The sequence below is a fragment of the Notamacropus eugenii genome, chromosome 1 (genome assembly GCF_028372415.1).
Source record: "Notamacropus eugenii isolate mMacEug1 chromosome 1, mMacEug1.pri_v2, whole genome shotgun sequence".
Lineage (NCBI taxonomy): Eukaryota > Metazoa > Chordata > Mammalia > Diprotodontia > Macropodidae > Notamacropus > Notamacropus eugenii.
The window spans coordinates 274,701,587-274,723,216 of NC_092872.1; the positions used below are offsets into that span (position 1 = coordinate 274,701,587).

Genomic DNA, 21,630 nt, shown 5'->3' on the forward strand with positions numbered 1-21,630 from the left:
AGACATGTAATAAATGTTTATTGATTGAATAATTGATATGAATGATGATTTGGCAAAAGTCAGTAAGACAGGTAGCAGGAACAAAAAAAGATGTGTCCTCCAATCCCTTGCAAATTGTGGTATATATTTTCCAAGGGGTTCTAGTGATAGTCTTTTTTTTTAATACTGTTACATCATACCTCCAATATTTCCAAGCTTATACATGAAGGTAAAATTTCATTTTGGAGAGTATTGTTGCTCTTTGTTCTTTGTACATCATAGAGGTAATACCATGTGACATGCAAGAAAACTTAATTTTAAGTGAGTAAGGTCTGGGCAAAGTCACCACCTTCCCTTTCTCCTCACAGCTATTTGGGTGATTTTGGTGCCTGACTGATGACTTTGCAAAGCCCTACCTCACTTAAATGAAATTCACTTGCATACCATAGCATCACCTTCTTTATGTCATTGATCTCTCTGAGAATGAAGGATAAAACAACCTCTGCAAGTAAGAGCTGCCCCACTCAGGTCCACATTGGAAATGGCCACAGGAGCAATTTTTCTCTCCTTCCTTTCTTCCTTCCTACTTTCCCTTCCCTCTCCTCCCCTCTGTCCACATAGGTTACCATACTCTTACCTGCAGGTACTCTATCCAAAGGAATATAAAGTTTGATCACTGAAAACTGAGCAAAATACCTTGGGGTTTGCAGGATAGATTTTTTTTCTCTTAAGGATCATGCCTCAAACATAAATCATTCTGACTCTCATTGATTGACCAAACACAAAAAAATAGGTCCCAGGCCAATCCCCACTTGGTCATCGTTTTGACCCTGATTAGTTCAGAGTGAATGTCAATAGCAAATGTTGTTATTTTGGTCAGAAACTCAGAGGATTGATAAAAGAGGCCATTCTCTGCCTTATTTCTTACCTAGCCATAATCACCAAATGGTATTGCTTCAGTCAAACTGAGACCTGGGAAAGACCTTCGCTTAAAAAGGCCAAGTTATTCCACTGCATTCAGAGCCATCTCCAGTTGTTCTCCTCTATATCTTGCCATTAAACTTAGATGGCTCCAGGGACTGTTACATAACTTAAGGAAAGCAAACAGATCAATCCTTTATCATTTAGGACTAAATTTTAAATAAAAATAACACAAAGAAAACATTTCTTTCTACTTTGTCAAGGTAAATACTACATACTATTTCTTGAGTGCAAGGAGTGGAACAAGGTATGAAATTATCATGTACTTTTCTATGTAAATTGACCACTTTCCTCTACTATTCAGCTTTACTTTTTCTATTAACTCTCTTTTTCCTTTGATATACTGTCACACATGTCAGTTATCTATTTTGCAATTATATTTTGTGTTTTGTGTGCTGTAGAATATCAATGGTACACTGGCCCTACCTTATTTTATTACTGAAAAATTGGTCTCTTTTGAACAATTCAAATAACTGCCTTCCATCAGTCACAATCTGTTTTGAACACCTCTCTGCAATTGCATTCATGTTTGTGTGTGCGGTATTGTGTTTGTTTTTATACATTTTTGGTCTTCAAACTCCAAAATTAAATATATGTTTATCAGATGTGAGGAGTCTTTCTTACCTTTGCTATTTATTTTATGAAACAAAATGCAGCTTAAATGAACCTTTAGGTTGAGATTTCATCATATTCCATAGACAAGGCCTGAATGAGGTAGACACTGGAAATTTAGCAGAAAAGTCTCAAATGATGTTTGGGAGGAAAATTGAAGTGTTCAATGGAGTGTAAAATTGAAGTAGCCTAGATTCAACAGGGGGCTTGCCTCAGACTTTCTAAAACATCAAGGGAGTTCAGACTGTTGGTACCTCCCAGGCTGACAGAAACTGATAGTCTTTCATTGGCAAATATATAAGAAACAACCCCTAAACCAATCTTATTTCAAATTTCTTCTTCTTTTTTTTTTAATAATTAAATTTATTTATTTAACTTTTAATATTCATTTTCACAAAATTTTGGGTTACAAATTTTCTCCCCTTTTATCTCCTCCACCCCCAAACACCAAGCATTCTAATTGCCCCTGTGACCAATCTGCTCTCTCTTCTATCATCCCTCTCTGCCCTTGTCTCCATCTTCTCTTTTGTCCTGTAGGGCCAGATAGCTTTCTATACCCCTTTACCTGTATTTCTTATTTCCTAGTAGTAAGAACGTTACAGTTGATCCTAACACTTTGAGTTTCAACTTCTTTACCTCCCTCCCTCTCCACCCCTTCCCTTTGGAAGGCAAGCAATTCAATATAGGCCAAATCTGTGTAGTTTTGCAAATGACTTCCATAATAGTTGTGTTGTATAGGACTAACTATATTTCCCTCCATCCTATCCTGTTCCCCATTACTTCTATTCTCTTTTGATCCTATCCCTCCCCATGAGTGTCGACCTCGAATTGCATTCTCCTCCCCATGCCCTCCCTTCTCTCATCCCCCCCTCCCTGCTTGTCCCCTTATCCCCCACTTTCCTGTATTGTGAGATAGGTTTTCCTACCAAAATGAGTGTGCATTTTATTCTTTCCTTTAGTGGAATGTGATGAGAGTAGACTTCATATTTTTCTCTCACCTCCCCTCTTTATCCTTCCACTAATGAGTCTTTTGCTTGCCTCTTTTATGAGAGATAATTTGCCCCATTCAATTTCTCCCTTTCTCCTCCCAATATATTTCTCTCTCACTGCTTGATTTCATTTTTTTTAAGATATGATCCCATCCCTCTTCAATTCACTCTGTGCACTCTGTCTCTATGTATGTGTGCGTGTGTGCATGTGTGTGTGTGTAATCCCACCCAGTACCCAGATACTAAAATGTTTCAAGAGTTACAAATATTGTCTTTCCATGTAGGAATGTAAACAGTTCAACTTTAGAAAGTCCCTTATGACTTCTCTTTGCTGTTCACCTTTTCATGCTTCTCTTCATTCTTGTGTTTGAAAGTCAAATTTTCTTTTCAGCTCTGGTCTTTTCATCAAGAATGCTTGAAAATCCTCTATTTCATTAAAAGACCATTTTTTTCCCCTGAAGCATTATACTCAGTTTTGCTGGGTAGGTGATTCTTGGTTTTAGTCCTAGTTCCTTTGACTTCTGGAATATCCTATTCCATGCCCTTTGATCCCTTAATGTAGAGGCTGCTAGATCTTGTGTTATCCTGATTGTATTTCCACAATACTTGAATTGTTTCTTTCTAGCTGCTTGCAATATTTTCTCCTTGACCTGGGAACTCTGGAATTTGGCCACAATGTTCCTAAGAGTTTCTCTTTTTGGATCTCTTTCATGCGGTGTTCTGCGGATTCCTTGAATATTTATTTTGCCTTCTGGTTCTAGAATCTCAGGGCAGTTTTCCTTGATAATTTCATGAAAGATGATGTCTAGGCTCTTCTTTTGATCATGGCTTTCAGGTAGTCCCAAAATTTTTAAATTGTCTCTCCTCAATCTATTTTCCAGGTCAGTTGTTTTTCTAATGAGATATTTCACATTATCTTCCATTTTTCCATTCTTTTGGTTTTGTATTGTGATATCATGCTTTCTCAGAAAGTCCTTAGCCTCCATCTGTGCCATTCTAGTTTTGAAAGAACTATTTTCTTCAGTGAGCTTTTGAATCTCCTTTTCCATTTGGCTAATTCTGCTTTTGAAAGCATTCTTCTCCTCATTGGCTTTTTGAACCTCTTTTGCCAATTGAGTTAGGCTAGTTTTCAAGGTGTTAAATTCTTCAACATTTTTTTGGGTCTCCTTTAGCAGGGAGCTGATTTGCTTTTCATGTTTTTCTTTCATCTCTCTCATTTCTCTTCCCAGTTTTTCCTCCACCTCTCTAACTTGATTTTCAAAATTTTTTTTGAGCTCTTCCATGGCCTGAGCCCATTGGGTGGGCTTGGACACAGAAGCCTTGATTTCTGTGTCTTTGCCTGATGGTAAGCATTGCTCTTCCTCATCAGAAAGGAAGGGAGGAAATGCCTGTTTGCCAAGAAAGTAACCTTTTATAGTCTTATTTCTTTTCCCTTTTCTGGGCATTTTCTCAGCCAGTGACTTGACCTCTGAATATTCTCCTCACACCCACCTCACCTCCTGATCCTCCCAGCCAGCGTTTGGGGTCTGAGATTCAAATGCTGCTTCCAGCCTTAGGGCTTTTGGCGGGGGCAGGGCTGCTATTCAGTATGAGATTATGTTCAGGTGCTGAGGTCTGGGTAGGGCCGCCTCTCAGGCTCAGCTCCCTCAGGGGGTTTATGCACAGACCTTTCACAATGGATCCAGGCTCCTGCCCGCTTGGGGAGCCCTGGTCTGCAGCCGCCTCTCAGCTTCTACCTCCCGGGGAGGCCTGAATTATGGGGGCACCCCACTCCCCTCTCCACCCGCCAAAGAGACTCTCTCACCGACCCCCATCACCTGTGGGTGGAGGTACTTGTGCGGCCGCTGGTGATCCCGTCCCTGAAGCCTGGTCGGATCTGTTTCTCTTGGTGCCACGGCTGCGGCCACAGCAGGTCTGGGCTGGGCTCCCCGTCTGCGGCATGACGGACCTTTTGCGAGAGGTTTGCAGGTCCCTCTGTGGGTGGAGGGACCCGCGTGGCCGCTGGAGATTCCGTCCCTGAAGCCCGCTCGGATCTTTTCCTCTTGGTGCCCGGCCGCAGCAGGGCTGCACTCAGCTCCCAGTCCCGGCGCCCAGTCCGCAGCATGAAGGACCCCCAGCGAGAGGTTTGCAGGTCTCTCTGGAACAGAAATCTCCCTCGCTCCAATGTTCCGTGGCCTCTGGGTGCAGAATTCGCCGTGAGTTACTTCCCTGTAGCCGTTCTATGGGTTATGGGTTCAGAGCTATGTGTATGTGCTTCTTTCTACTCTGCCATCTTAGCTCCACCCCCCTCAAATTTCTTAAAGAGATTTATAACCCATCTTGTTAATTTATTAAACTACATTATCAGTTTGAAATAACAGGGTTTCAGATTATGAATGCCAAATGAGATTGTCTTCTTTGGCTCCTGTTCTGCAGTAATGCTCCTTGACTTATTAAACTTTACTTGGAGGGAGAGTGCCTTAATCTCTTTGAGCCTGAGTCCTCAACTATAAAATAGAAATGATTATAATAGCTTCAGTATTGCCTTCACCTGGGTATTGTTTAGATGATTTGATCAATTTTCATATTTTTATATGTGCCTACAGTTTACATGACACTGTACTAGGCATTGAAGATATCAAAAAATGTAGTGTTTTTAGACTTAAGTTCCTCAAATTATGTTTCATTGGAGAGGTAAATAGATAAGAAATTTCCTTTTAGAAAGTTGCAAAAGGTGAGAATTGGAAGGGGCCTCAGTGACCACTTAATCCTACCTATACATGGTAGGAAACTCAGATATGACATACATAGAGAGTGGTTGCCCAACCTGTGCTTAAAAGAAATACTGCCTACTTTGAACAAGCTTCTAACATCCTAAAATATAGGAAGGGACAAAAATGGGAAAAAAAATTGGTACATGGAAGGGAGCGATAATGATGATTAGAAAGAGAAGTGAAAGCAGTACTATGAAAGAGTTAAGGCAAAGTCTCTTTCATTTGAGTGTGACAAAAAAGCAGTTGCCCTTAGGTAGGGCCATAGTAAAAGAAGGGACTACACCAGGATTATTTCCTGTCAACGACATGGAGGGTTAAAAAAAGTTTATAAGAAGAAAGAGTGAAGGACACTTTAGGTTGGTTGAAACTCGAAAAAAAATATTGATTAAATAAAGATGCAAACTGAAAAAAATTGATAAAAGAGAAACAAGAAACAACTCAAGTTCCATGTCCATTTTAAGACCTTTTCATATCTCCCTATTGATTAATGCTCTCCTCCCACAAAATCACCTTGTTTTTCATTGTTTTAGATGTTATGTTTTTCTGTATTTATATATTTTCTCCTTAATAACTTATGAGTTCCTTAAGGTCAAGATTTTTTTTCACTTTTGTTTTTATATCTCAAGTGTGTAGATGGTGTCTGGAACACAATAGGTACTTAATTAATGCATTTTGATTGGATATTTTGGTGGTCTGTAATTCTGTCAGTGTGCCCACTCCTTTGACTTCTTCAGAGCATACACACTGAACCTTAATAGGTGCTTTTTGAGACAAGCTGAGGTTCCCAGAAAATAACCTTTCTGTGCTCAAGATGATGAAAACTGTCTGAATTTAGATAAGCTGGACTTGGAGGACAAGAATACATCCTCTAAAATCATTCCAGCTGTATGCTTTCATTGATTGCGGTTCATTGGCATGACTTTTGTGACACTGGGAAAACATGCAAGCTACAATATATCAGAAGGACCCTGGTGAAGAAATTGTACTCAATTCATAAAAAACTATTCTATGTAAATGTTACTTGCTGTTTATCCTTCATTCTCAAAGAGTACCATGACATTGTGAAGGTGATGTCATGACCTGCAAATAAATTAATTTAAGTGAGGTAGGGCTTTGTGAAGTCACCAACCTCATTCTTTCCTCCTGAGCCATCTGGGTCCAGTGGCAAGATATGGATCAAGACATGAGATAGCCCTTTTTAAGCTAAGATCTTTCTTAGGAGATAGTTTATCTGAGGACAGTCATTCAGTGATTAAGGCTAGGTAAGAAATGAGGCGAAGAATGGCCTCTTTTATCTGCCAAAAAAAAAGTCAGTCAGGGAGGGGAACACTCTCAGGCTTTCTGGTCAAACAGAAATAATTGCTATTTATTCTTAATCTGATCCATCAGAGCCTTGGACTGGGAAAAGAAATCTAGCCCCACTGAAGAACAATTGGTGCAGTTGAGCAACACAGGTCCTTCCTTCCTTCTTTCCGTCCTTCCTTCAAACCCTGAACATCTCCCCCTGTAAAACTAATTTTGGACTGCATAAAACAGGCCATTCTTTGTCTTCTTTTGTCTGTCCTTAATCACTGAAGTATTATGACTTTAAAGTCCAACATACAGGTTCAAAATATTTAGTAGAAACTTCAGAGAAGCCTTCATAAGATTTGCTTTGCTTTTTGGAGCATGCAGTGTCAGAAAAGTGTCCTTTTGGTGATTAATTAAAAGATCTTCAGTAATGTATATCCTTTTCAGTCTAATCATGTACTTCTTCAAGGCTGGTATCAATAAGCACAACATAATTGACACAATGACATTTGTTTCATATTATCACCATGTTCAATCTACTTCATAAAATCCCACTAAGATAGTTTCTAAAGTTGAGTTGAGTTAATGTTCATAAAATTGCATTCAGAACACATTCTCTTCCCAGTCTAAGTAGCCCTAATGCCTGTCATGATGAACAGCCATGGTGCACAGACCTGGGATGGGTATGAGAGACTAGGGAGAGCCATCACAAGATGTTTTTCCTATTTAAAATATGGCAATATGGTCACTAATGAACTTTTTATGAGTTGGAGCCTCATCATTTAGCAGCCTTAGAGTACATGATAGCCTTCCTCATTATGTTGTTAATGGTGGAAGCTTAATTAATGGAGATTAAGCTTAGAGATTTAGACAAAGTCAGTAGGAAAGTGTTCTGGTTCTTAAGTAGAATGGTAGGACCGAGAATTTTCAAACAGCCCAAGAATGAGGTTTTCATTCTGTTTAAAAAAATACTAAAAAGTTGGAATCTTGATATTCTAACTTTTTAATTTATGCTATTTCTCTATTTCCTAAGTAAGCAAAAATAAACATGTGTGAGTAAATGTTGTTTTGCATAGTTGTTACCTTCTACATGGGAATTTGGATAGAATGGAAATGGAGTAAAATGAAAACAGGAATCCGACTTACATGAACAAGAAGTCTACCTGGAATGGAAACTAAGACAGGAAGAATTCATACCACTATAGGAATGTGTGGAATTTTTAATCATAGGAATAGGCTTTGAATCATGACTCTGTAATTAGTACCTGTATAACCTTGGGTAATTCATTTCTACTATCTGAATCTCAGTTTCCTCATCTCTAAAATGGATGTATTGTACGTTGGTACCTGAGGTTCATCCCAGATTGTATTTTATGTTCCTGGACCAATTATTTACATTACACAGTAGTCCCTAACTTACAAAATGGCTTATTTACTGTAATGTTTAGCAACTTTTTGGATTTAGTTAATACTATTTTCTTATAGTTCATTGACTATATGCTTCATCATTAAGCAATCAACCAGCATCTGTTACATTCCTGCTGTACTGCAGGAGCTATATTTAGTGCTGGAGACAAAAACATAGAAGATCAAATAAGTTCACAGCACTTTCAATCCACTGGGGAAGGCAACATGAACACATTTCAAAAGATTAAAATATTTAGAAAATGATTTTAAAAATGTAAGTTAAGGCAGGAATCACCAGTATAGATGAGATGAAATGAAGACTGTACCAGGATTATATTTATTTGAATTGGTGAAAGACAATTAACATAGGTAATGTGATGGAATTAAATCTGACATGGCTTATCATGACTAGGAAATGGTGGGTCATGAGAGTGAAGGAGAGAGATAGAGACTGAGACAGAATGACAGAAATAGAGACATGAAATCAGACAGAGGTAAGGTAATGATCACTGCTAGATTTTTTGGATGTGGTAATCTCCTTAGGTGTTCTAGTGAACATTGTTCTATTTTTTGCATCCTGTTAGGGCTTGAATTCTCTTTTCATAGCCTATAGAGGCACTCTATTATTTTATATTCCATGGTAAATGTTTTGCAAATTTGAGTTTATCTGATGAATGTAATCAATTAAAAAGAAACAAACAAACAATGGAGATCTGGAGACCACTGAATCATTGTGCTCCATACTGACAGGAATACATTTTGGCCAAAATCATTCCATTTCTCTTAAATTTCCATTGTGATTTCCCCCAAAACCCTAGTGACACTAGGATGCCCAACCTACTTCCAGTGACTATATTTTCTTAAAAAAAAACAAAACCCTCAATTGCTATTATGATAAATATCTATATGATTGAAATATCACTACTACCACCACCACAAAGAAAACATAGAATGGGCAAATTTGGAATAACCACTCCAAATGTTCATGTGGAATATCTGGAGCCAATCTGTGGTAGAGCATTTTGAGCTCATATTGGTCTGATCGACCACAGTCTTACACATTTAAACTTCATTTTATCATTGTGATGTCATTTTGGTCCTCTTCAAGAACAAAGGACAATAACCAACCAACCAACCACCACCACCACCACCAAAACCAGAAACACAATCAGATATGATGGAATTCACCATAATACTCTTTTTTATGTCGAAGAAGAACTGAGTTGTCCAAAGTTTGTCCAATGAAAAAGGGAAATAAAAAGTTCTTTTCTGGCCTCAGAATACTTTTATAAATGTAATGTAATAGGAGGGACCTCAGTATATCTATTGTACCTTCATATTATTCATCAAACCCAATATAGCTGTACTTGAGGTGGATATTATTTCTGTTTGTTTCGATTTTTATCTTATTTTTAAGTTTATTTTTATTTCTTCTTTTTAATTTATTAATTAATCTTATTTATTTTCAGTGTTCTAAAATCACTATCATATAACTTAGATTATTATTTTTCCTTCCCTCCCCTCCCCTCCCCCCTTCCTCCCCGAGATGGCATACAATTTTGTATAGGTTCTACACATATATTTCTATGAAATACATTTTCACTATAGTCATGCTGTGTTGAAGAATTAAAATGAGTGGGAAAAATCCTCTAACAAACCAAAACACAATACACACACACATTTAAAAAAATGGTCTACTACATTCTGCAATTGAATTCCATAGTTCTTTCTTTGGATATGGAAGGCATTTTGACTTAGAAGACCATTGGGAATTTTTTAAAGTACTTTCATTGCAGTGAAGTTCCAAGTCCACCAGAAAAAAACTCTTGCACACTGTGGTCGTTTGTGTGCAAAAATCTCTCCTGGTTCTGCTCCTTTCACTCAGCATCAGATCATATAAGTCTTTCCAGGCCTCTGTGAAGTCTTCTTGCTCATCATTTCTTATAGCAAAATAGTATTCTATTACATTCATATACATTCATAGTTTATTTAGCTATTCCCCAATTGATGGGCTTCCACTTGATTTCCAGTTTTTGGCCACCAGAAAGAGTGCTGCTATAAATATTTTTGTAATTTATTTTTATTTCATTAAATATTTTCCAATGAAATTTGAAAATATGTACATTTTAAAAAACAAATTGAATTTAAATTTCCCCATGCATTCTGGTCCCTCACCCTTCCTTGAGAAAGCAAACAATTAGATTTTTATTATATGTATGAGGTCATGCCAAGCATATTTTCACATTAGACATGTTGCAAAACAAAATACAAACAAAATAAAAACTAAAATGTTTCATTCTGAATTCAGAGTTCATCAGTTCTCTCTCAGAATGTGGATAACATTTTTCATCTTGAATCCTTTGAAACATTCTGAGATGATTGTCTTGATTAGAATAGCTAAGGCTTTCACATTTGTTCATCCTTAAAATATTACTGTTACTATGTATAATATTCTTCTGGATCTGCTCACTTTACTTTTCATGAGGTTATGTAAGCCTTTAGAGATTTTTTTTCTGAAAATATCCTTCTCATCAGTTCTTATACAATAACAGTATTCCATCAAAATAATGTACCACAATGTATTCGACCATTCCACAATTGATGGACATCCCCTCATTGTCCAATTCTTTGCCACCAGAAAAACCACTGGGATAAATATTTTTGTACAAATACGTCCTATTTTTTTCTTCCTTGATCTCTTTGGTATATACACTTACTAGAAATATGGTTGAGTCACAGGATATGGACACTTTTATAACCCTTTGAGCACAGTTCCAAATTGTTCAATAAAATAAAATGACTACCTCACAACTCTATCAATAGTATATGAGTGACCCAATTTTTCTACATGCACTCCAGCATTTGTTATTTTCCCTTTGTTGACATTTTAGCCAATCAGATAGGTGAGGGGTGGGAATTGTTTTTATTTGCACTTCTCTAATCAACAATGATTTAGAATATTTTAGAACCATTGATTATTGATAGTTTTGATTTCTTCTGAAAAATGCTTGTTCATATCCTTTGGCCATTTGTCAGCTGTAGAATGGCTACTTTCTTTAATTTTTTTTATTAATTTATTTGTTTTCAACATTCCACAAAATTTTGAGTTCAAAATTCTCTCCCCATTTCTCTCCTCCCCCCACCTCAAAGCGCCGATCATTCAAATTACCCCTATCATCAATCTGTCCTCTTTTCTAACATCCCTCCCTTCCCTTATCCCCATCTTCTCTTTTGTCCTGTAGGACAAGATAAAATTTTATACCCTATTACCTGTATTTCTTATTTCCTAGTTGTATGCAAGAACAGTACTCAACAGTTGTTCCTAAAACTTTGAGTTACAACTTCTCTTCTTCCCTTCCTCCCCACCCATCCCCATTGGGAAGGCAAGCAATTCAATATAGGCGAATAACCACTTTTTAAAATAAATTTGATTCAGCTCTGTATATCTTTGAAAAATGAAGCCTTAATCAGAGAGACCTGTTGCAAAATTTATTTTTCTTTTTCTCATTTTGCATCTAATTTTAGCTACTTTGGCTTTGTTTGTTGAAAAACTTTTAAATTTCATGTAACCAAAATTATATATTTACTTCTGATGATTCTCTCTACCTTTTATTTGAACATAAAGTCTTCCTTTATCCATAGATCTGACAGGCACATCATTCCATGTTCCTTTAATTTACTTTTTAAACTGTGTTTTATTTTTTTCCAGTTGTATGTAAAGATATTTTTTAACATTCATTTAAACAAAATTTGATTTCCAAATTTTTCTCCCTCCCTCCCATGCACATTATCTGAAATGGTAAGTAATTTGATATAGGTTATAAATGTGCAATCGTGTAAAATATATTTCCATATTAGTCAATTTGTGAAGGAAGAAGAAACAGAACAAAAAGAAAAAAAAATGAAGTGAAAATAAAGTACTTTATTCTGCTATATGACATCAGATTTTTCTCTGGATGGTGGATAGCATTTTCCATTATGAGTTCTTTGAAATTATCTTGACTCATGGTAATGCTGAGAAGAGTTAGTCATTCATAGTTGATCATCGCACCATGTTGCTGTTACTGTATACGCTGTTCTCCTGGTTCTGTTCATTTTACTTTGCATCAGTTTATGTAAATATTTCTCGATGTTTCTGAAATCTGCCCACTCATCTTTTCGTGGAGTAAAATAGTATTCCATTGTGTTCATATACCACAACATTTTCATCCATTCCCCAAATGATGAGCATCCCTTCAATTTTCAGTTCTTTTCCACTACAAAAGGAGCTGCTTTAAGCATTTTTGTACTTGTAGGATATTCTCCCTTTTGTAGATTATCATACAATATTGGTTATATTGTTTACATTTTTCTCCCAGTTCTGCTCATTTCATATTGTTTTACTTCATGTAAGTCTTTAGAGATTTATATTTTGCTTTTATATATTATTTTTTCTCATAATTACAAATCAAGAAAAAATTTAATATTCATTTTTACAAGATTTTAAATTCCAAGTTTTTCTCCATCCCTTCCCTCTTCTGAAAATAGTAGGGAGTTTGACATAGTTTATACATGTGTCACCATGTAAAACATATTTCCATATTCATCAAGGTTGTGGAAGAAGAAACATATGAAAAGTAAAAAAAAAAAAAAAAACAGAAAGAATAAAGTAAATGAAAAAATATGCCTCAGTCTGCTTAGAGAGACTATCAGTTCTTCTTTTCTGGATATAAATAGCATTTTCCTTTCTGAATCCTTTGTACTTGTCTTGGATCATTGTATTCCTGAGAAAAGCTGAGGCATTCAGAGTTGATCATGACATGATATTGCTGATACTGTGTACAGAGCTTTCTTGGTTCTGCTGATTTCACTTTGCCTTAGTTCTTGCAACTCTTTCCAGGATTTTCTTCAGTGTACATCTCTCTGTTTCAAGTGTGGTTCTTGTAAGCAACGTATTATAGGATATAGATTTTTGATCCACTCTGTTATCAGCTTCCTTTTGTGGGGAGAGTTTAGCTCATTCACATTCACCATTATAATTACTACCTGTGTATGTCCCTCCATCCTATTCTCCCTTCTATTTGTCATCTCTCTCCTTTTTCCTCTTTCCCATATTGCTAATGTTTTGCTTCTGCCTACCACATCCCCTGATCTGCCCTCCCTTCTGTTGGTCCCCTCACCCTTTATTCAATTTTCTCCCCTTCTACCTCCCTGTCAGGTAAGACAAATATCTGTATCCATCTGATTGTGAATATTATTACCTTTCTGAGGCAATATTGATGAAGGTAAGGGTCAAACAATGCTGACTGCACACCTATTCCATCTTCCTCTCCATGGTAGTAGGTATTTCTTGCCTCTTCATGTGAGATAATTTACCCTATTCTATCCCTCCCTGCCTTCTGTACCCATTTTACTCCTCTTTCTCATCCCTTATTCTTTTATGCTATTTCCTCAAATACAGCTTATACCCATACACTCTGTCTAAGTTTATTCCTTCTATCCTTCTTCTATCTATGATATAATTTTTAAGAGACACAAGTATCATCTTCCTCTATAGGGATGTAAACAGTTTAGATCCATTGAATACATTCTGTTTTCTTTTTCTTTTTTTTAACCTGTCTATGCTTCTTTTGGGTCTTGATATTGGAGGTAAAATTTTTGGTTTAGTTCTGTTCTTCTCCTTACGAAGTCTTGAAATCTTTCTATTTCATTGAATGGGTTTTTTTCCCTTAATGTATTATGCTTAATTTTACCAGATAAGTGATTCATGGTGGTAGTCCTAGCTCCTTTACCCTCTGGATTATCATGTTTGTGACCTCTGATCCTTTAACATTACAGCTGCTAGGTCCTGTGTACTTCTGATGATGACTCCATAGTATTTTAATTCTTTGTTTCTGTCCTCTTGCAGTATTTTTTCTTTGACTTAATAGTTCTGAAATTTGACTATAATGCTCCTTGGGGATTTTATGTTGGGATCTCTTTCTTGAGGTGATCAGTGGATTCTTTCAATGTCTGTTTTGCCCTCAGGTTCCAGAACATCATTGCAGTCTTCCTTGATAATTTTTTGGCCTTTTCCCTTGCTTTTAAATTTGCATTATTCTCTCAAGTGGAAGAGATATTATTTCCAATTTCTTGTTGTCCTGCTGTTGCCTGAGGCTCATGCTGTGTGGGGAGTGTTGCAGGTGTTGGCTGGTGCTTCTGGAGGCTGTGGGAGTGTTGTGGGTGTTGGCTGGTGCTGCTGGAGGCAATTTCCCTGGTGTTGAACTGGTCATGGTGGTAGTATCTGGCATGTGCTGAGACCCAGTAGTGTTTATCTGTATTTCCCCAAATCAACACTGAAGCATTAAGAGGTCTGCCCTTTGTAGGATAACCATTTGCTCAGAGCTACACTGAAGCATACGACAGTTCTCCTGGCTGGAGTCTACTAGTTTTCCTGTCTATGCTGAAGCATTTAGGGTACCTGGTGGTTACATTTGACTGCTCTACCCCATTGGGTCTCACTTGTTTGTTGAGGTGGGGCTAGGTGCTGACTTGCTTCCTCTCCAGAACTATGCTCCCTTTTTACCTGAGACAGACTTTCTTGCTGATCCTCCAAGTGTCCCTGGTATAAAACTGCTTTACCATGACTTTTCTCCAGCATCGCTGTTCCAGAATGTTCTGGAGCTATTTTATGGTTGCTTGGCTATTTGGAGATGAATATAGGAGAGTGTCAGTGAGTTACTGCTTATTCCACCATCTTGGTTCCTAGAAACCCATAATTAACTGCTGACATCACACTTTGTGTCTGAATAATTTATCTATTTTTACCAGTTCCCCATTTCCTTAGTACCAAACACATCACCCTGTTTCTGGTCCCTTTCCCTTCTAGGGCTCTGTTTTTCTAGAGTTTCCATTATCTGCTTCCCTCCCCTCTCCACCTGCCCCACTCCTCTTCATGATGGCTGCAACTGTTATGTTCCATGCATGGCCTAAAGCCGGCATTTTTCAGAGCTGCAAGCTGCTGCAAAAGATTTTTGAAAGAGCTCAATTTTCTAAGCCAGAGGAGAAACCCTTCCCACTCTTCATGTTATGGAGTCTGGTTGTTGAGACCTAGAGGACTTATATGAGAGATCAAGCCCATGTTAATGTTGGCACTATTTGCTATGTGGATCATGACAAGACTACACTGACAGCAGCATTCACCACGATTCTGGATGGTTGGACCGAGTTTAAGAAATACAAGGAGATTGACAATTCACTAGAGGAACAATTCCGAGGTATCACGATCAATGCAGCCCACATGGAATGTAGTACAGCCACTTGAAACTATAGTTGTACTGAATGTCCTGGGCATGCCGACTATGTCAAGAACATGATCGCTGCCACAGCCCCATTGGATGGCTGCATTCTGCTGGTGGCAGTTAATGATGGCCCCATACCCCAGACAAGGGAGCACCTGCTTCTTGCCAAAGAAATGTTTGTGGAGCACATGGCAGTGTTTGTGAACAAGGCAGATGCTTTGGAGCACAATGAAATGGTAGAGCTAGTAGAACTAGAAATATAGGAGCAGGTCACTGAGTTTGGTTATGGTGGGGAGAAGACTCCTGTCATTGTTGGTTCTGCCCTCTGTGCCCTTGAGTCATGGCAACCAGAGTTAAGGGTGAATGCTATAATGAAACTTCTTGATGCCATGGTCACTGATATTCCTGTGCCCACTTGGGATCTAGAGAAGCCCTTCCTACTGGCTTTGGAGTTTGTTTATTCCATCCCTGCTCATGGAGCAGTGGTCACAGGTACTCTGGAGATAGGACTGTGAAGAAAGGAGATGGATGTGAATTGTGGTCACAGGAATTGAAATGTTTCACCAGAGTCTGGAATGAGCTAAGGCCAAAGATAACCTTGATGCATTAATTATAGGACCTGAAGAGGGAGAATGTTCCATGGACTATGATAATAATTAAACCAGCCTACATTCGGCCCCATCAGAAGACTGAGGCTCAGGTTTACATTCTCAGAAAGTAAGAAGGGGGTCCCCACAAGCCATTTGTGTCATGCTTCATGCCCATCATGTTCTCTCTCATATGGGACATAACCTGTCAGCTCCTTCTGCCCCCAGAGAATGAGATGACCACGCTTGGGGAAGATCTGAAATTAAACTTAATCTTGAGACAACCCATGATCTTGGAGGAAAGTCAGCTTTTTACCTTGAGGGATGGTAGTAAAACCATTGGTACTGCTCTGTTCAATAATATATCAGCTTCTGACTGAAAAGGACAAGGACATTAAGTGGAACTGAGCTCAACTCTGGTCTTCATTCTAACATTTGAACCTCCTTGGCCTGAGTCAAGAAGCTCAAGTTTAGGGAGTGAAAAAATAGTCCTTAGGCTTTTCCTTCCATCTGCAGTGATGTGTCTTCTGGGACTGAGGGGTCTGCAAGTTGTATGGGAAAATAAAGTGTTGTCTTAATGATGGGAAAAAATTACCTACTTTGATTGTATCTTGGTATATGGTGCAGGATTTTGGTTCATATGTACTTTTTGGCAAATTACATTTCAGTTTCTCAACGATTTTTGTCAAGAGAGAAGTTCTTGCCTCCCCCAAACTTGAATCTTTGGGGTTATCAAACAATGTCATTTACTATGGTGTATTGCGTCTCTGAACTATTCCACTGACCCAGCATTCTATTTCTTAGACAGGACCAGTTTGTTCTGATGTTTAAATGCATTTTAATATGGTTTGAAATTTGAAATTGCTAAGCCACCATCCTTGACTTTTATAAATTGATTCCCTTGTTTTTCTACTCTTTCAGATGAATTTTGTTATTTTTTCTAGCCCTATAAAGCAACTTTTTGATAATTTTTTGGTATGGAATGGAATAAGTAAATTAAGTTAGGATGGCTGGTATATTTTATTATATTGGCTTTATCTATCCAAGAGCAATGACTATATCCTGAAATGTTCAGACCTGTCTTTATTTGTGTGAAAGGTGTTTTGTAATTGTGTTTGTGTAATTCCTAAATTTGTTTTGTCAGGTGAACTCCCTTGTCTGCAGTATTTTAAATGGAATTCCTCTAACTTGCTGATTTTTTAAAAGTATATACAAATGATAATTTTTATGTGGGTTTATTTTATATCCTGGGCAGTGAAGTGACACAGTGGATAGAATGATGAGTTTCAAGTTGGGAATGTCTAATTTGCAAACTGACCTTAAACACTTAATAGCTGTGTGACCAAGGATGAGTCACTTCTTCTTCTTTGCCTCAGTTTCCTCTTGTATAAAATAATCTGGAGAAGAAAATAACAAAGTACTCCAGTGTTTTCCAAGAAATTCTCAAATGGGATCATGATGAGTCAGGCATGACTGAAGTAACTGAACAAAATAAATAAATAATTTGTAACTTTGCTGATGTTGACAATTCCTTCAACAACTGTACCATCTGTTATCTCTAAGTATAACATCATTGCATTATCTAAAAAGAGTGATAGTTTTGTTTCCTTATCGACTATTTTTATTCTCCACATGACTTCTTCTTATCTTATTGCTAATGCTAACATATCTAGGACAATATTGACTTACAGTGATGATAATGGATTACTGTAATTCACTTGATCTTATTGGGAAGGCTTCAAGTTAATCCTTATTGCAAATAATTCTTGTTCTTTGTTTTAGACAGATGTTGTTATTCAGTGCTTTCAGTCATGCCCCACTCTATGTAGTCCCATTTGGGGACTAAAATACTGGAATGATTTGCCATCTTAATCACTAGTTTGTTTAAACCCTGAGGGAACTGAGGCAAACAGGGTAAGTGACTTGCTGGGGGTCACACAGTAAGTAAGTGTTTGAGGCCAAACTTGAACTTGAAGATGTATCCTCCTGACTACAGGCCTCACATTCTATCTATTGTGCCACTTAGCTGCAAAGATAATTCTTATTTTAATGATGGATTCATTGATTCCTATGTTTTCTAATGTTTTTAAGAGAAATGAGTGTTATACTTTGTCAAAGACTTTTTCTGCATGCAATAATACAATCTTATATTTTATGCTGTTATTTTTATTGATATGATCAATTGTACTTAAAGTTTTATTAATATTAAACCAGTCCCATTCCTAATGTAAATCAAGCTTGGTCACAGTGTATGCACTTTGATGTATACTACTATAATCTCCTTGCTGGGATGTTATTTAAAACTTTTACAACTGTATTCATTAAGGGAATATATCTATAGTTTCCTTTCTCTGTTTTTGAACTCTCTGGTTAAAGTGTCAAAACCAAATGTGTGTCATAAAAATAAATTTGGTAGGCCTCCTTCTTTACACCATAATTTGTGCATTATTGAGATTAATTATTCCTTAAATGTTTCATAGAATTCTCTAGTAAACCCATATGGTCCTAAAGAATTTTTTCTTAAGGGAATTCATTGATAGTCTATACAAATATTTTCCTCTTCTTTTAATCTGGGGAGTTTATATTTTTGTAAATATTCATTCATTTATCATAGATTGTAAACTTTACTAACACATAATTGGGCATAATATCTTTTCATAATTATTTTGATTTCATCTTCATTGGTGGTGCATTCACCATTTCCGTATCTGGTACTAGTAATTTGTTTTATTATTATTATTATTATTTTAAATTAAGTTAAACAATAGTTTATATATTTTCCCATAAATCAGTTCCTAGTTTTATTTTTGCTGCATTTTTTTGGCTTTCAATTTAAGTAAACTATTCTCTGATTTTTAAAATTTTCATTTTGGTGCTTAATTGGGAACTTTTAATTTGTTCTTTTCTAGATTTTTTAAATTCCGTTTCCAATTCATTGATATGATCTCTCTCTCTTACTGATGTAAACATTTAGAAATCTCTCCTTAAGCACTACTTTGGCTGCATCCCACAAATAATAGCATTTTTTTTGTTGTAATTTTCTTTAATGAATTTTTTTTATTCTTTCTATGATTTAGTCTTTGACCCACTCATTCTTTAGGATACATTTGTTTCTATATACCAAGATATGGCCAATGTGGGTACATGATTTAGACATAAAAGTTGATGTCAGAAGCAGATTAGGAGAGAAAGGAATAACTTACCTTTTAGATTTATGGAGAAGGAAAGAATTTATGATCAAACAAGAGATAGAGAATCTTATAAAATGCAAAGTGGATAATTTTAGTTATGTTAAATTAAAAAAGGTTTTGCAAAAACAAATGCAGTGCAACCAAGATTGGAAATAAAGCAGAAAGTTGAGAAACAATTTTTGTAGCCATTGTCTCTGATAAAGGTCTCAATTCTAAAATACATAGAGAAATGAGTCAAATTTATAACAATGCAAGTTATTCCCCATTTGATAAATGGTCAAAGGATATCAACAGACAGATTTCAGATGAAGAAATTAAAGCTATCGATAGTCATGCAAAAATATTCTAAACTACTATTTGTTAGAGAAATGCAATTTAGAATAGCTCTGAGATACCACCTCATACCTTTCAAATTGGCTAATATGACAAAAAAAAAAAAGGGTAAATGTTGGAAAGGATGTATAAAAATATGGCCAAACAGCTATAAAACTGCATATACTTTGATGTAGCAATAACGCTGCTAGTTCTGTATCCCAAAGAGATCCAGAAAAGGGAAAAGGACCCATATGTACAAAAATAGTTGTAGCAGCTCTTTTTGTGGTGGCAAGGAAGTGAAAATTGTGGGGATATTCATCAATTGTGGAATGGCTGAACAAGTTGTGGTATTTGAGTTTGATAAAATACTATTGTGATATAGAAAATGATGAGCAGGCAAATTTATACATGGTTACATTTGTGAAGGAGCCATGTAAAACTGAGAAAAAACTGTAGCCTTTCTATTCACATTCACTTTTCTCCAGAGTTATACCACATCTATATTTTCTCAGATTCTATTCATCTCCTTGACTTCTTTCTTATTTACTTTATAGTTAGGTTTATCTAACTCTGAGAGGGGAAGTTAAAGTCCCCCCTTGTATACTTTCAACATTTCCTCCTGTAATTCATGTAACATTTTCTTTAAGAATTCGGATGTTATGCCACTTGGAATATGTTTATTATTGATATTATTTGTTGTCTATGACTCCTTTTAGCAAGATGTAGTTTTTCTGTTTACTCCTTTTAAAAAAGTATTTTTTTTTTTGCTTTTGTCTTTTCTGAGATCATGATTACTACTCCTGCACACTTTTTTTACTTTAACTAATCATAATAGATTATTTTCCAGTCCCTTATTTTTCATGATTGTTTCTCTGATCAAACACGTTTCTTTAAAAAAAAAAAACCATATAGTTGGATTCTGTATTATAATCTATTCTGCAACACATTTTTGTTTTAAGGCTGAGTTCATCCCTTTTACATTCCCCATTATGATTACTAAATTTGTATTTCCTCCATCCTAATTTCATCTCTCCATGCTTCTCTCTCTCTCTTTTTCTGTCCCTCCTCTAAAGTGTATTTTGCTTCTGACTACTGCCTTCTTTTATTTTCCTTCTTTTTTATCACTCCCCTTTTCTCTTATCCCCTTCCCCACCTACTTTCTTATTGAATAAGATAGATTTCTGTTACTAATTGAGTATATGTATGTATTCCCTTTTTGAACCCATTTAGAAGTGAGGTTCAAGCATTGCCCACCCAGAACCTACCATTTCCCCCTTCACTATAAAAACCTTCCTTTGTGTACCAATTTTATGTGAAATGACTTCTCTAATTCTTTTTCCCCATTCTCCCAAGACGTTCCCCTTTCTCATCTTTCCATTTCTTTTGCATCACCATAATATAATTGACTGACTCCCACAAGCTTTTTGTGTAGTACCTTTCTAACTGCACTTTTTGTCATAAAGTTCTAAGAAGATTCATGTGGCATCTTTCCATATATATATATATATATAATATATATATATACATATTATATATATATATAATATATATATATGAGAGAGAGAGAGAGAGAGAGAGAGAGAGAGAGAGAGAGAGAGAGAGAGAGAGAGATCCAAAATGTGTTAACCACTGTATTCTTCTTTTCTTAGCTCTAAACTAGGGAAAGTTGACTAGAGTTTTGAATGGGTATTGAAATTAACAAAATACATCAAGTGTCATGGGAGAAAATGTGAGCTTAGCACTTAATTATCAAGGAAGTTAATTAAAATAGAAAGCTACCAGATGATCACCAAGGCCCCTGGATAGCAGCCATCCCTCAAGTGAGATTTTCTCTAGTATGGTTCTATGATAATTTTCCTCTCACTGTTCTGGACTAACCAGCAACAGCTACAAGGTGGAGTTTCCTTGAGACCTTATTTTCCCTACCTTAAACTGAATATTTTGGAAAAAAAGAAAGCATAAACAAAATATTATTTTATCATAAAAAGATAAATAATTTAAATTTATATTTGTAGTAAGGAAATTTTTGTTCTGAAAAGCTAAGAAAATTTTCCAGGGCCCAAGGAGAATAAATTGCAGAGGTAAAGTTTGAACCCAAGTGAATTATTGCTCTCTCTCTCTCTCCCTCTCCCCCCCCCCCGTCTCCATATGTAGATAAACTGTATATGTAGATATTATCTGTCTACCTATCTACCTACCTACCTATCTATCTATCTATCTATCTCTCTGTCTGTCTATCTATTTATCTACTATCTGCCCACCTCCTT

General features: G+C 36.5%; 1 protein-coding gene and 1 pseudogene across 1 annotated transcript in view; both read left to right on the plus strand.

Annotated features, from left to right (window-relative positions):
* PCDH15 (protocadherin related 15) overlaps positions 1–21,630 on the plus strand; it is a 2,324,555-nt gene that overhangs the window by 560,249 nt on the left and 1,742,676 nt on the right. The window lies entirely within an intron of this gene.
* On the plus strand, positions 13,929–17,863 carry LOC140525181 (elongation factor Tu, mitochondrial pseudogene; annotated as a pseudogene).